This window comes from Typopeltis vanoorti, chromosome 3, assembly GCF_054136105.1.
Source record: "Typopeltis vanoorti isolate ZY-2024b chromosome 3, IOZ_Tvanoo_1.0, whole genome shotgun sequence".
Classification (NCBI taxonomy): Eukaryota; Metazoa; Arthropoda; class Arachnida; order Uropygi; family Thelyphonidae; genus Typopeltis; species Typopeltis vanoorti.
Window position 1 is genome coordinate 162,802,264 of NC_143551.1, and position 17,726 is coordinate 162,819,989.

At 36.1% G+C, this 17,726-nt stretch overlaps 1 protein-coding gene across 1 annotated transcript in view; it reads left to right on the top strand.

Moving 5' to 3' along the window:
* Positions 1 to 17,726, top strand: part of LOC150108715 (formin-binding protein 1-like) — a 455,638-nt gene that overhangs the window by 302,586 nt on the left and 135,326 nt on the right. The gene's annotated exons all lie outside the window — the stretch shown is intronic.

Genomic DNA, 17,726 nt, shown 5'->3' on the forward strand with positions numbered 1-17,726 from the left:
ACTTGTGATTTCACCTTCCATTTAACCTCAACAATTTTAAAAATTCAAAATAGTTTTTCAATTAATTAACTGCCTGATTCAATACCAAAACTTTCTCACTTTAATTCACAATTTGTGACTGATTAATTACGTGAATTAAATCCTGCCGACTGTGGCAATTTAAAAAAAAATATGAATTTGTTTATTTGTTTTATTCCTTATTCAAAACATATATTCAATATTTTCCTTTCTTTCCTTATTTACTTCACTTTTGTACGTTATTACTTATTATACAATTGTAACTCCAGGGTTTTTAATCCTTTGCTTGATTTAGTCTCCTATATTTAATCCTTTTTCTTCACCTTTTGACCCCCCTCCCTTCTCAAGGTTGTAACTATATTATTCATGCACAGATAATTTTATAACATGGGAATTTGCCTTGGGCTAGAGCTGAATTCCTTTGTTATAACAGCAAGCGTATTTTTTCAATAATGATTTCTGAAAATTTATTTTTATTTTGCCTGCAGCATAAGAAATCGCAGAAAAGATTTAAATATCTTTTCAAAGAAAAAAACACTTCGCTTAGAATGTAAATACTTCTAACTCTCAACACTATCAAGCAACGTAAAACTCTATTCTACAGTCGTGGCAAACTCTATTCCCTTAGGTCATATAGGTTTGATTTTTATGAGCAGTGCATTGATATGCAGGAATCAGCCAAATTATTTGACAAAGAAAACAGTTTATTCATACTAATCAAGTTACAGTAAAGTTTAATACTAAGCACACAAATATTTCTGACTGTATACTTCTCATTAACTTTAGCTAGGAGCTTATACTAATCTACCAAGTTCAACAATCTTTCACTACTTACACAGACTATGGTAATAATTGTGCCAACACTTAATTCATATACTAGAAATGACCCTACAATGCTATACACAAGGCAAGTTTATACATTTGGTAACAATAAACACTATTTTATCTCACAACTAAGCAGGTAAATTCTCAATATTTAGCTAATAGCCTTCAGTCCTGAAGTAATATTAACAAACAAATTCAATAGAGCAATTTCTACTACAATTCCTGCCTTTAGTGAATCGTATATAGAAGACCTTACTTGTTATTAAATCATCTAGTCCACAGCAGTAGATCCTTGAGATCTTTACCATCTAATTCATTCCAATTTTCTTTTCACACACGGGCACTTTTTTGACATCGACGGGGCTCTTCTACTGGTGGCAATCAATAGGCAGCTGGAAGTCCGGAACTCTCTTCTTTTACTGCTTAAACGACCCACCTAATCATTGGTTGTCTGTTGGCTGGCACGGGTCCCTTGACCTAGAATCGACAGGACACACACGAACTGGGAGCCGGAACAGAAAGCTTTGGCGGAAGCGTGATTTTTCCAGCGAGGACCATCGATAACTGCCTCTCCTCTTTTAGTGGTCCTCTGGCTACATACCACCGACTTTCCCCGTTGAACGCCCACTATATCGACTGACTTCCGACAAAAGAAAACTGAGTAACCTGCTCTGTGACAATGACATCTTTGCCCTCTGTCTCCCTTTTTAAGTTGTTCCAATGATCTTCAATTTTGCTAACCTTTGATTCCCTTGGGTATTCACATGGGACTGCACCAGCCACTTTTTTTCATTGCTGCATTAAGGTGGGAAACCCCGTACGTTCTTGACCTTCATAAACATGATAGCCTCATGTCTTATTTTAATCCATCTGGGATAGTTCTTTGTCTTGTACATTCTATTATTACAATTCTTTTATATATAATTTTCTTTGTTTTTTGTATTTATATCACTTTGTTTATATCAGTATAGAAAGAATTTAATTTTAAATTTCTGTCTATACAAGATTTTGCAATATGGCAGTTTAATGATTTTTTGGGGGGAATTTTGCTTTGGTTATTGGATTGTTTTGATGGGTTTTTGCCGTTTGGGTGATGGAATTATTAGCGACATTGGGTAACTTTGATTTCTAAAAATCTATGTTAATTTCTTTATTTCTATGTTGAGATGTAGTAGAAAACCTGTATGCATTTATAAATCGTGCTAGAATGACCAATTTTTTGATGGAATAAGGATGATACGAGTTAAAGTGAAAGTAATTTCCGATATATGTGAAAACTTTCCAGAAATAATATCTTTAATTATTTAGTATTCAGTGTAGTTAAAAAAAATTCCTGAAGTATTATACTAGATGTATTTGGGATTGAATATCATCTGCATAAAGTAAAGAGCCAAAATTAATGTTTCCAAATTTGATATTGGCTTTAATGTTACTCTCTCTTTTATAATTTGGTCCATTATAGATGAACAAAAGTGAATAAAAGATTGCGCATCCTGCTGACGTACTAAATATAGTAATTATATTCTAAATATAAACTATGTATTGCTCTACTAGGTGGCTTTGCCCCCTTGAGCCCCCTCCCCATGTTCCAGACTGGTTGGCTGGTTCTTGAATTCTCATGACTTGAATTTTGAAAACTCTAAGCCCCCCCCCTGAGTTCCAGACTGGTAGGTCGGTTCTCCTTGAATTCTGATGACTCGAATTTTGAAGACTCAACACTCAGGGTAGCCCCTGAGTTTCAAATAACTTGACAAAAAACATGACACAAAAACGTTACAGAAAAAGGCTTACCATTTTATATATATAGGGTAGATATAATGTCCCTTTTACTATAATATAACTTTTCTCTTGGCACACCTTGTCATGTTGCTTTTCCAGATATGCAAAACTTAAATTCAGATACTAGTTATTCTCCCATGTTATCTCATCTACTCTATTTTCTCAAAGCAAAACTGATCCTGACAACCTCTATTCATCTTCATCCTAGCTTTAACTTCTCTAAGTTTCTGTTTCATAATTTTTCACAACCTTTTCTCAAATATGCTTACATAAATCTTACCTGGAACAATCAATAGGTAAATTTCTCTGTAATTCTCACACTGTTTTATTTTCCTTTTCATAGATGGGGAACTAATATAGTTCTACTCCAAACTTCCATGTTTCGTCTATCTTATCATATCTTCTGAATTATGCAGTGTAGTCCCTGTAGATCCTCACATTTTATTCTTCACATTTGAACATTTCTTGTGTAATATCACTACTCCAGCTGTCCTTCCACATTTCAGGTTTTTGATGACTTTTGCAACCAGTTGATATGCATTGATATGTATGGTTGGTTGAATTCCATCTTGAATATGTTCTGCTGCTCTTCTGTCACTGCTTGTTTCATTTGAGTCTTTCAAAGTAATTACTCCAGACAATCCTTGAATATCTTTGTTTTTATGTGCTCTTGATCATCTCTGATTTCTTTTACAGTACTTCTCCATTTCTAAGCTTTTTCTATAGCCCTAACATTTTTGCCACCTTCCTGATATTTATATTCTGTATTTTTACCCATCTTTCCTTGACTTGTTTATCCACTTTTACAAGTTGTGTTCCTATATTTTTCTCTGTATTCTCTCATGGCCCATGCTGACTTAATTGCTAAGAATTTTTGATATGCTTTCTTCTTTCCAGGACTGCTTATTTAACTTCTAGTTGACTATGAAGTTCGAATTTTTATTTTCCTTGCATACAGCTTCACCACTTTCTTCTGGATGAATCAGTCAATTGTATATGCTGTCAGCAGGAGAGGAGGAAGAGAAATAATAGCTCCTCTCTAGCTTTGTACTAAAGGGTCTGATTGTGGATCATGTTGAGTCTTGTTCAGCATAAGGAACAGCATTGAATAATAATTTACTTAAGGATAACTGATCACATGGAACCATTGCTTGGAAAGGAATGTATCACAAGAGAAACAAGTATTTAATTTTTACATGTTTGGAGATACTAACATTCTTTTGTGATATGCTTTTGCTTGGTAATAATTACATAATTCACTACAAATTTAAATTAATTTATATGTAGATATTAGAAGATACATTTACCCATGTCTTCTGTATCCACCTTTACACGCATGCTTACCAGAACTGAACTTGGACTTTGGAAAAAGGGTACTAGTTCTTGACCTAGTTGCTTAAATTCTTTCTCCAAACTGTTAGTATGAGGTTTATGTAATGTTTCTTTAGGAAACAAAGTAAATTATTTGGAACGGAATATAGGTTGGCATTATTAGAAATTTCGTGGATATCTCTGGTGACGATGTGGTCTAGCATGATGAAAATAAAAAAATTTTCAGAAATAATTTATCTTTCTTTGAATTTTAATCTATTACAATCTTTACTGTTCTGCCTAATCTTGGCTGATGTTCTAAAGTTCAGTCTAAATTTTTATTTTGGTATTCCATCTTCTGACATTGCAAGATCCAGAGACATTTCTTTTCCTGATTTGACTAAAATCTTGATTATAAGAAAAGTCTGCAACACCAAATTTTTTTTTACAAAACAAGATTGAAAAATTTTACTATAAAAAATATTTTCATTTATTATTTTAATTGAAGCTCATATACAACAGCTAAGATTTTATATTTCTTTTCAGTCTTGCCCCTGGACATGTATTAAAAAATTTAGTTGTTGGAGCTGATATAATAAGAATATCATAAGTAAACAAAAGTAACTACAGTTAATCCTTGAATAATGTGGGTTTGAACTGTGTGGGTCCACTTATACGGTTTTGTTTTATATATATATGTATATAAATATATTAGATCTACTGAAAAAAGAGTGCCAAAAGGCTTCACTTTGGCGATGCAAAATTATTCGAATTAAGTGGATATTGAATCCTAGATTATTTCAAGCCGAATATAGAAACTATGAAAGTTTCGGCAGATCCCAGCATAAGCAAACCTTTCATGACAGGGGCAAGTCTTAGCAAAGGTGGAGTAAGCCCTGATCACTATCCTTAGTATTTCTCATAATGTAAAACACATCTCCTAGCAGATATGCATGATGTTATACATTATGGGGGGGGGGGTCACTACTCAGACTGGTTTCAACCTTTGTTGAGGTCTCGTCAGTAGGGGCCAGACCCAGATGTATGTAAATATTCAGGTTGTAGTGATGCAGAACCTATACTTTACCATATGAGTTGTCAAAAAAGGTGTCACATCACAAAAGGCACCAAGAATTACTGAAATAAAAGAGCCAAAAGGCTTCACTTTTTGCGATGCACAATTATTCAAATTAAGTGGATATTGAATGAAACATTATTTCAAAGCTGAATAGAGAAACTACAAGAGTTTCGTGCCGAATATAGAAACTATAAAAGTTTTGGTGAATCCAAGCATAAGCAAACTTTCATGACAGGGGGCAAGTCGTAGCAAAGGTGGAGTAATCCCTGATCACTATCCTTAGTATTTCCCATAATGTAAAACACTTTGGTTTTAACTATAACATCATTCATCTCCTAGCAGATATGTATGATGTTATACGTTATGGTTGAAATTAAGTGGATATTGAATCCAACATTATTTCAGAGCCGAATAGAGAAACAACAAGAGTTTCGTGCCGAATATAGAAACTATAAAAGTTTTGGCAGATCCAAGCATAAGCAAACCTTTCATGCAGGGGCAAGTCATTGTAAAGGTGGAGTAAGCCCTGATCACTCTCCTTAGTATTTCCCATAATGTAAAACACATCTCCTGGCGAATATATGTTTGATGTCATACATTATGGGAGGGGGGGGGTCACTACCCAGACCGGTTTCAACCTTTGTTGAGATCTCGTCAGTGGGAGCCAGACCCACTGACGAGATTATAATTTTCTTTAATAACATTTTCTTTTCTCTAGCTTACTTTATTGTAAGAATATAGTATACAATACATACATACATACCATACAAAATGTATTAAGTGACTGTTTTTGTTGTGGGTAAGGCTGCCGGCCAACAGTAGGCTATTAGTAGTTAAGTTTTTGAGAAATCAAAAGTTATACGTGGATTTTTGAACAATGCAGGGGGTGTCAGTGCCCTTAACCTCTACATTGTTCAAGGGCCAGCTGTATTTATTAGCATAACTTTTCATCTTTGTTTCATGGTTAACCTCAGTATGAATGGAAAAGAATTACATGCACACATAACAGAAAAAATCAACAATGTTACACTGTTTTAGTGAGGCTATGATGATCAGTTATTCCATGAATCCAGATTTATAAAACAGGATAATAAAAAAAATAAACTACTTCTTCTGCAGCTTGTCCCACTTAAGTAGGGTCACTTTTTTGGTGAGTCTCCTCCACATCCTCCTGTCTTGGGCTGTTACCACATCCAAGTTCTTCGTCCACAAGTCCTCCTCCACCCACTTCCAGTACTTCACCTTTCATTCTGCTACACACCACAATTCTTACACCATTTCTTCCATCTTTATTTGCTCCATAGTAGAACAATTTATACTCATCTCCCAGTTCGTTTGCCTTTCCCCCACTTCCACCTTGTCTACTGCACACATAAAATGTCCAACTTCCTCTTCCTCATCATGTCTGCCACCTCTCTTCCCCTTCCAGTCATGCTTCCCACATTCAATGTTCCCACTCGCAATATTCTCTACACCTGCTAGGCTCGCTTCTTTAACTCATCTGCCCTTGGTGTGGTAGTCCTTGTTCACTTCTCGCAGTTGTAAGGCATTGTAACTGCACATTGCCCTAGCCCTTGTTTCACTTTCTTTTTAACTCATTTGATCATAGCTAGAGCTGGCAGTGAAGTTTTATAACCAGATGCCCTTCCTGACGTCAACACTCACCATTTATCCGTGCTTGGGACTTGCACCTATTGGGGCTAGTTTGCTCCCTTTGGTGGCTGCATAAGACGAAATGACATAGCAAAATAGGAAAGATTCTCTCCTAGCCATCGAATATTCTAACTGGGGGGAGGGAGCAAGAAGAGAAGAAAGAAGAAGAGGGACCAGTCTACAGATAATATAACAGATGTATATTACATGAAGTAAGGCATGATCCAGCATCAGGTATCTCGGGTTTGTCATGCTCATACTCACTAAAGTGAGCCCTTGAGGCTATAATAATAACAATAAAAAGTCACGATGAACACAATTGAAGAATATTGTTTCTCATAAAATGTGGATCATCAGCAATTTATTTTTGCCTCACAACTTTCTTTTTCAAGCCTTTCCATCAGAAATTAACTCTTGTTCTAGACTAGTTTCTTCCAAAGTACTATGTTCAGAGAAGACAGTATGCTCCATGAAGTCAAATTAATGAAATTTGATGTGATTTTGGTGTCCATTGATACAAACAGAGATAGATATTCCAGGTTACCAAAATATAATGCCCATAAGAGCATGTGAATCTGGTAGACACCTGATAAGTCCATCAAGAAACTTGTGTTTTGGGTTCATGAAAGAAAGAGGAAATTTTGCAGACCAGGACAAAATGCTCCTTGAATATTGAGTGACCCGAGAATTTCGGAGATACGTTTGAGATATTTAACTGGCCAATTACAGTCGACATTTACAGGGACTACAGTTGACTCTCGCTATAGCAGACTCATCGGGATCGTATGAATGGTTTGTTATAGTGGATAGTTTACTGTAGGGAATTTCTTATAGCATAGCAATTTGCTATAATAACAAGTCTGTTATAATGGTGTTTACTAAAGAGAATTAACTGTTTCTTACTAAGTCTACCAGGTTTTGTGTTCCATGTAGGATAGGGTGACCAGACATCCCTTTTTTAATGGGATTGTCCCCTTTTTTAGACACTGGTCCCGTTTTCCTGACAAAACCTTAACAGGATACTAATTGTCCTTTTTATTAACTTAAAGTCCCATTTTGGTCCGTTTTTGAATTCTTGGCATGACTTCATTCTTGTATTGAAAGTTTATTTTTCACTTGGTTAGACTATAATAAATTTAGTTTAATCCTTTATCCGAGTGTGAGCAAACAAAATTTGTGCCTGAAGGTATCTTCAGGACTGGGGTAAGGTAGTACAACATCAGGCAACTCGTTGCAAAGGTGGAGCAAGCTAACATCACTCCTATCTCAGTATCTCCCATAATGCAAAACACATCTCCTTGCGGATATGTATAATGTAGAGAAGGGCCACTACCCAGACTAGTTTCGACCTTTATTGAGGTCTCTTCGGTGGGAGCCAGGCCCAAGTGGCGATACCAGGCAGAAGCAATAGCAAGGTCATCTCTACCTATAGGAGTTGCTAAACGTTGTGCCACCTTTTTTATTAAATTACTCCGGATTTAGAGAAAGATGTTGAAAGTTTATTTTTCACTTGATTAGACTATAATAAATTTATATTTATTAAATATTATAAATTATATTATAATTATATTATAAAAAATATAAATTTATATTATTAAATACTATAATAATTTATTGATATAATTTATTGAGGTCTCTTCAGTGGGAGCCACTGAAGAGACCTCAATAAAGGTCGAAACTAGTCTGAGTAGTGGCCCTTCCCTACATTATATATATCCGCAAGGAGATGTGTTTTGCATTATGGGAGATACTGAGATAGGAGTAATGTTATCTTGCTCCACCTTTGCAACGAGTTGCCCGGTGTTGTACTACCTTACCCCAGTCCTGAAGATATTTTCAGGCGCAAACTTTGTTTGCTCACACGTGAATAAAGGATTAAACTAAATTTATTATTATTTCATTCTTGTATGTTCAAATATGGAAAGGATAATGTCTCTGCCGGTGACATGTGATAACTCGAGATAGAAAACATACATGCTATGATGATCATCAACCGTTATGAATACATTCTTTCTGCGATAGAACAAAAATGCTGCAACCAGTGGCAGCACTTCTGCATCCAGGTGGTAACAAGGTTACTTTGTCTACCATACCACTGTTTTGTTCTTGTGCTCGTCTGTTAGTAATTGTGAAAGGTAAAGCAAGTATATATTGTGAGTGGTGATATTTCTTCCAGATTTTATCATACCGAAAAGGAAGTGTAGTTTCATTTGCGATTTAAAAGAAGAATATCCCTTCTTGAAAGACGATGAAACAACAATTGTTGCAATGTATTGTGTGTTGTTCTGTTTTTCAAATTAAACATGGAGCCCGTTCTGATATGAAACAGCATTTGACGATGCAAAAACATAAATTGGCAGCCACTGCTCACAGTTCAATTCAAAACGGAAATTAACTGACAAAAGTAAATGCCTTGCAGCTGAAGAAGGTTTGTTTACATTTCATGCAGCGAAACATAACTTTTCTTTGAGGTCAATGGACTGCATCTCTGCAAAGTGAGAAATTTATTTCAAAAGAAATTACATGTGGGCGAACAAAGTGCCAATCAATTTTAGTGAATGTCCTTGCACCTTACACAATGCGAGAAATAGCAATTGAATTGAAAGAAGCCAAATATGTGTCAGTTATGGTAGTGTAAAATTAATGTTTTATTTAATTTTCTTATTTTTATACTTGTTCACAAGTGTATATTCACTATTTCTTCTTTACTTAATTTTTCTTTACTTAATTCTTAGTCGTAATGCCGAGTGTTCTAATCCGATGCTTGATTTAGTCTCCTATATTTAATCCTTTTTCTTAACCTTTTGACCCTCCCTTCCCCCTCCTTTCTCAATGTTGTAACTATATTATTCACATTCATGTAATTTTTAACTTGGGAATTTGCCTCTGGCTAGAGCCAAATTCCTTTGTTATAACAGCAAGTGTATTTTTTCAATATTGATTTCTGGAAAATTTATTTTTTATTTCGACTGCGCCATCAGAAATCGCAGATAAGATTAAAATATCCTTCCATAAAAAAAAAACACTTCGCTAAGCATGGAAATATTTCTAACTCTAATCACTATATCAAGCAACGTAAAACTCTATTCTACAGTCGTGGCAAACTATTCCCTTAGGTCATATAGGTTCGATTTTTATGAGCAGTGCATTGGTATGCAAGAATCAGGCAAATTATTTGAAAAAGAAAACAATTTATTCATACTAATCAAGGTACAGTAAAGTTTAATACTAAACACACAAAATATTTCTAACTCTATACTTCTCATTAACTTTAGCTAGGAGTATAAACTATCTACCAAGTTCAACAATCTTTCACTACATATACAGACTATGGTAATAATTGTACTTACACTTAATTCATATACTAGAAATGACCTACAATGCTAGACAACAGGCAAGTTTAAACATTCAGTAACAGTAAATGCTATCTTATCTCACAACTAAGAAGGGAAATTCTCAATATTTAGCTAATAGCCTTCAGTCCTGAAGTAATATTAACAAACAAATTCAATAGAGCAATTTCTACTACAATTCCTGCCTTTAGTTAATCATAATATAGAAGACCTTACTTGGTATTAAATCATCTAGTCCACAGCAGTAGATCCTTGAGATCTTTACCATCTAATTGGTGAAGATTGGTGAAAGCGATCATGTGGTATTGACTTGGGAGGTTGCAAAATCTGTGGATTTTTCTGTTAAGAAGGGGTATATACGGAACTACAGATTAGGCAATTATAACAAGCTTTGGAATGAGCTTGCAGCCATCCCATGGCAGAACATATTGCAGGGGAAAGATGTTAGCAGTGCACGGGATAAATTCAGCAGGTATCTGAGGAAAGCAATATCAGATTGTGTCCCCATGGTGAGGAGGTCAAACAAGGCAGGCGTTAGATGGATGAGCAGTAGTATCAAGCTTGATCTGCAAAAAAAAGAAAATGTTATGGAGAATTTAAAAGGAGAAAGGCAATCAGTACACTCATGAGCAGTACAATGCTCAAGCTAGGAAGGTTACCAGCATAGTAAGAAAAGCTAAATAAGATTATGAGAAGACCTTAGCCAAAGAGATCAAGGGTAATCCCAAAGAGTTCTTCCGTTATGTAGCAAGTAAGAGGAAGAATGACTTTGGAAGGATAACTTTAGTGTGTGCTGATGGTATTGAAGTGACAAAATCAGGTGTAATAGTCGAGTTACTGAGTGATCACTCTTCAAAAGTCTATCACCCAAGTGAGGATATCTCTGTAGCAATACCTAATGTGAGAATTGAAGCTAAAGAATCAGGGGTATTTAATATATTGCAAAATTTAAATGCAAACACTGCTGTAAGCTTAGATGGAATATCAGCTCAGGTGTTGCGTGAATGTGCAAATGAATTGTCAACCCCTCTTACTTGGATATTTAATTTAAGTTTGAACTCTGGTATGGTCCCTAAGGAGTGGAAGTAAGGCAAAGTGGTTCCTTTGCATAAGGGTGGCTCTAAAACTGCAGTAGTTAATTACAGACCAATCACCATCTCAGGAGTAGTGGTAAAAGTATTGGAAAAGTTGGTTAAAGACAATATTCAAGAATGGGTGGATCAGGATATACTCTATATATACTATATACTCTATAGAAGCCAACATGGTTTTGTTAAAGGTAGATCCTGCCTTAGCAATCTATTAACTTTTCATAATAGAATGACATCTGAGTTGGACAAAGGAACTGGCTACACAGTGGTACTTCTGGATTTTGCTAAGGCTTTTGACAGGATATCCCATAGAACACTGTTACGCAAATTGGAGCAGATGGGAATGGATATTAAATTGGTGATATGGATAGGAGGATGGCTCAGGGAGAGATACCATAAGGTGGTGTATGGAGGAGCCAAGTCCAGAATGAGGCAGGTGACCAGTGGTGTGCCTCAGGGCTCTGTGCTTGGGCCATTGTTGTTTAATTTGTATATAAATGATATAGGAAATGGCTTAAAGGGAAATATTCAGTCGTTTGCTGATGATGCAAAGTTGGGTAGCGCAATAAAAAATCAAGCTGATATTGAAAGTTTGCAGGATGATTTAAATAAGCTGGTAAAATGGGCAAAAGATAATGGATGTCAGTTCAATGTGGAAAAGTGTAAAGTCATGCATTTTGGGATTAAAAGATTACCAGCTGTGTACTACATTGATGGAAAGGTACTCCAAGAGATTGATGAGGCTAGGGACTTAGGGGTGTTGGTAGATAGGGAGATGAAGTTCAGAGGAAATATTGCTAAGGTGTCCAAGATTGCACATAGGATTACTTGGTTGTTGAGGAACACACTGACATCCAGAGATAAAGAGGTTATTATTCCCCTTTATAAAGTGTTGATACCCACATTTGGATTACTGTGTTCAGGTCTGGTCACCTGGATTCCTTGGAGATGAGGAGGCTGTGGAGAAGGTTCAGAAAAGAGAGACCAAGTTGGTGAGTGATGTAAAAAATGCTCCCTACATTGATAGATTGAGAGCTTGTGGATTGCAGAGGTTGGCTGATAGGCGAAGAAGAGGGGATATGATAGAAACATTTAAATTACTGAAAGGTTTTTATAGGATTGATACAGGAGAAATGTTTCAGCTGTGTGATAGTGATGGAAGAACAAGAGGTCATCCCTGGAAATTAAAGAAGAGTGTGGTTAACAAAGGTGTCAGAACAAGGTTTTTTGCCTGGAGAGTGGTGAATGAGTGGAATTCATTGCCTGACTTAGTTGTGAGCTCTTCATCTGTAAATGAATTCAAGAAGAGATATGACAGATATTGTTTTGCTAGTTTGGGTCTCCTGTGATGAGTCTACTGACTCCATGGAGATACCCGTAATAATAATAATAATTCATTCCAATATTTCTTTTCACACAGGGCACTTTTTCGACATCGACGGGGATCTTCTACTGGCGGCTGAAAGTCCGTAACTTTCTTCTTTTACCGTTTAAATGACACACCTCCTAACATCATCGGATGTCTTTTGGCTGTAACAGGTCCCTTGACCTTGAATTGATGGGACACACATGAACCAGGAGCCGGAACAGAAAACTGGGCGAAAGCGTGCTTATCCAGCGACGACGATCGATAACGTTCTCTCCTCTTTTAGCGGTCCTCTGGCTACGTACTACCAACCTTCTCCGACGAAAGAAAACTGGGTGACCTGCTCTGTAATGACGATCCTCTGTCTTTGCTCTCGATGTCTCCCCGTTTTAAGCTGCTCCATTGACCTTGGATTTTGCTACCCTTTCATTCCCTTAGGTATTCACATGGGTCTGCACCCGCCACCGTATTATGTTGCTGCGTTAAGGTGTGAAACTCCGTACAATCTTGACCTTCTCAAGAGTGATAGCTTTAGGTCTTATTTTTAATCTGTCTGGGATATTTCTTTGTCATAAACATCCCATTATAACAATTTTTTATACACATTTTTTTGGTTCTTTGTCTTAAACAAACTAATATTAAAATTCATTTAAACATAATTTTCTTACTTCTTTGTTATTGTTCATTAATTCAGCAGTCAGATATTTACAAAAATTACAAGCAAATCAATCTAATTTGAATACCTAAGTAAAATCAGTGTAGAAAGAATTTAATATAAAATTTCTGACTATACAAGATTTTACAGTAGACACATCAAACCACAGAGATTTGAAGTTGGTGCCTGTTCTTGTTAGGTACTTCATCCCGAATAAAGGTATTCAGGTTAAAGTGGTAGATTTTCTGAAATTAACAGGAAAAACAGTAGAACTGCTTGCAAATCATATATTGGATATTTTACAGAAACAGCAGCTGATTGAGAAAATTATTGCATTTTTTGCATATAACCCAAATGTCAAAGACACACTTCGACATTTCGTGTATTGACTTTTATGAGTGCATCTTGAAAGAATCAACACTTTGGAAGAAATAATAGCTTCATGTAATCATCATCATCAAATTCCCGACATTTACCCTCAAGGGGCGTACAGGATATAATAACACTACATGAAAAATTTACATCATTACTAACTTCCTACCTACAATTTTCTTCAATCTGTCACCTGTCAAAGCTACAACATTGTCAGATCTTATATTTATATATTTATTTTTTAAGGCACTTTTTACCATATCAATCCACCTATTTCTTGGTCTTCCTCTGGGTCTTTTTCCTGCCAACCTGGCAGAGAACTCTTGTTTGGCTAATCTTTCCTTGCCCATTCTGTTTAAGTGACCATACCACCTTAGATTAGCTCTGCTAATGCATTCCTGGATGCTGTCAAGTTCTTTCCTAATATCCTCCTTTTTTAATATTATGTTGCCATTGATGCCATCTGTTCATGCCCCTAATCTTTCTCAGGATTAGGTGCATGAACTCTCTCAAATCTGTGCTCTCTAGTCTTTGGACAAGGGTTTTACTTCTAACCCAGCTCTCATATCGATAAGTTAAAACTGGTTTGAACACTGTCTTGTATACAGCTAATTTAGTGTTCCGACTAATTTCTCTCTTATTCCATATAAACTTATTCAGTAGATTATTAGATATGTGAAGGGCCAAAGGCTTCAATTCGGCGACATATAACTTGTTTAAGTTAAGGGATATTACATCCCGTATAGTTTCTTAGCCGAATAAGAAACTCAAAGAGTTTCATGCCGAATATAGTAAAAACTATATATAAAGTTCGGCGATTCCAAGCGTAAGCAAATACCTGGATACTGCAGCACTGATCCCAAAGGGTAGTGCAAGCTGGGGCAACTCGTGGTAGAGGTGGAGCGCGCTCCGATCACTATTCTTGATATTTGCCCATAATGTGAACTTAGCTCCTAGGAACTGTATTTTTGTTCACATTATGAGAGAAGGTCACTACCCAGACCGGTTTCGACCTTTAATTAGGTCTCATCAGTAAGTAGCCAGACCTAGTTAATATCAAGTTTGTAGCGAACAGAGCTTGTACCCCTACTACGAGTATTGCCGTGAGGTGCTCTAATAAATTATTAGATATGTGAAGAGCCAAAGGCTTCAATTCGGCGACATATAACTTGTTTAAGTTTAAGGGATATTACATCCCATATAGTTTCTTAGCCGAATAAGAAACTCAGAGTTTCATGCCGAATATAGTAAAAACTATATATAAAGTTCGGCGATTCCAAGCGTAAGCAAATACCTGGATACTGCAGCACTGATCCCAAAGGGTAGTGCAAGCTGGGGCAACTCGTGGTAGAGGTGGAGCGGATGTAATATCCCTTAACTTAAACAAGTTATATGTCGCCGAATTGAAGCCTTTGGCTCTTCACATATCTAATAATTTATTAGAGCACCTCACGGCAATACTCGTAGTAGGGGTACAAGCTCTGTTCGCTACAAACTTGATATTAACTAGGTCTGGCTACTCACTGATGAGGCCTAATTAAAGGTCGAAACCGGTCTGGGTAGTGACCTTCTCTCATAATGTGAACAAAAATACAGTTCCTAGGAGCTAAGTTCACATTATGGGCAAATATCAAGAATAGTGATCGGAGCTCGCTCCACCTCTACCACGAGTTGCCCCAGCTTGCACTACCCTTTGGTATCAGTGCTGCAGTATCCAGGTATTTGCTTACGCTTGGAATCGCCGAACTTTATATATAGTTTTTACTATATTCGGCATGAAACTCTTTGAGTTTCTTATTCGGCTAAGAAACTATATGGGATGTAATATCCTTTAACTTATTCAGTAGACTTCCTACCATACCAGCTTTGTTGATTCTGTTGTCTATTTCCATATTTAATATACCATCTTCACTAAAAATCATGCCTAAGTAGCTGAAATGTTTTACTTGTTCTATAGGTTCTCCATTCATAATGCAGCTGATATTTTCAATTATGTATTATTGATTTTTTTTTTTTCACCATATCTAGGATAAATGATTAACAAAGCATTTATGTTTATCTTTTGCATAGTGTCCTGTGCATGTATGTTTTCCTGATGGTGACCTTGATATAGAGGTTGAAACATCAAATATTATTTTCATAATTAGAAGTAAAGTAAATACTCAACACGTGTTTTTGTCTCCATAAGTTTTTCATAGTGAATCTTGATGGTTTTTTTTTTTTTTTTTTTTTTTTTTTTTTTTTATTGCATTGTGTCACCATCATCATTAAATTCCTGCCATATACCCTCAAGGGGTGTACAGGATGTGATAGTACTACATGAAAAATTTACATCATTACTAACTTCCTATCTACAATTTTCCTCCCACTCAATCTGTTACCTGTCAAGACTCCAACATTATCAGATCTTATATTTCTGTTGTCTAACGGGCTTTGTACAGTATTAATCCACCTATATCTTGATCTTCCTCTGGGTCATTTTCCTGCCAACCCAGCAGAGGACAATTGTTTTGCTCATCTTTCCTCACCCATTCTGTTTAAGTGACAATACCACCTGAGATGAGCTCTGCTAACGCATTCATGGATGCTGACAATGCCAAGTTCTTTCCTAATATCCTCGTTTTTAATATGATATTGCGATTGATGCCATCTGTTCACGCCTCTAATCTTTCTCAGGACTCTCATATCTGCGGTCTCTAGTCTTTGGTTAAGTGTTTCACTTCTGACCAAGCTCTCAGATCCATAAGTTAAAATTGGTATAAACACTATCTAAATACAGCTAATTTAGTGTTCCAACTAATTTCTCTCTTATTCCGTATAAATTTATTCAATTGACTTCCTATCATACCAGCTTTGTTGATCTTCACTAAAAATCGTTGAAAATGATTGAACGGAGAACCTGTTCCACAGGTTCTCCATTCACAAAACGCAGTTGACATTTTCAACGATTCTGCCTATTTTCATTGTCTTTGTCTTTTTATTGCTGAACTTCATACCATATCTATTACAACAGTTATTTAATTTAGTCAGGGAATCTTGCAAAATTGTAGTGGATTTATTTAGAAGTACAACATCGTCCGCATAAAGCAAAGAGTTGACATTAACATCTCCAATTTTGATATCAGGTTTAATACCACATTCCTTCTTAATGTGATCCATATAGATAAGGATGTACAATAACAGAGGGGATAATGTACATCCTTTTCTCACACCAGATTTAACATAAGCAAAACAAGTGTTCACTTCCAGGTTGGCAGGAAAATGACCTAGAGGAAGACCAAGATATAGGTGGATTGATACGGTACAAAGTGCCTTAGACGATAGAAATATAAGATCTGATAATGTTGGAGTCTTGACAAGTAACGGACTGATTTGGAGGAAAATTGTAGATAGGAAGTTAGTAATGATGTAATTTTTTCATGTAGTACTGTCACATCCTGTACACCCCTTGAAGATACATGGCAGGAATTTGATGATGATGATGATGATTTAACATTAAACCATCTTCCTGTACTTCCATCAATTCTAACTGCTGACTTACAACTCGCAAAAACACTAAAGTATTGATTGAATGCCCCATTGACACCATATAACTGTAGTGTTTTGTATAGCTTCTCTCTTGGCACCTTGTCATATACCTTTTCCAGGTCAACAAAACTTAAGTATAAATCTTTGTTATGTTCCCGTGCTTTCTCCATTATTTGTCGTGAAGTGAAGATCTCATCGTGACAGCCTCTGGATCCAGCTTGTTCTTCACGAAGCTTTTCTTCCACAATTCTTCTTAACCGTTTCTCAAGTATACTTGCATAGATCTTGCCAGTAACACTCAGTAGGGAAATACCTCTGTAATTCTCACATTCAGTTTTATTTCCTTTTATATATGTGGGTACTATTAGAGCCCTACTCCAATCATCGACAATTCGTCCCTCTCCAGGCTTTCTGAACTATGCAGTGCAGCCACTATAAGACTTATGTACTACCATACTTCAGCATTTCTGGTCGAATATCATCTACTCCTGCTGCCTTTCCACATTTCAAGCCTTTGATGGCTTTTTCTACTTAGAGTATAGATATGTATTCCTGATTGTATGCATGTTGAGTGTTTTTTACCACTGTGCTATCACCTTGTGTTTCATTTAGCAATTTTTTGAATTAATTACTCCATACTTCAAGGATATCTTTTTCTCCCGTTTACATGTCACCTTTAACATCTCTAACTCCTTTT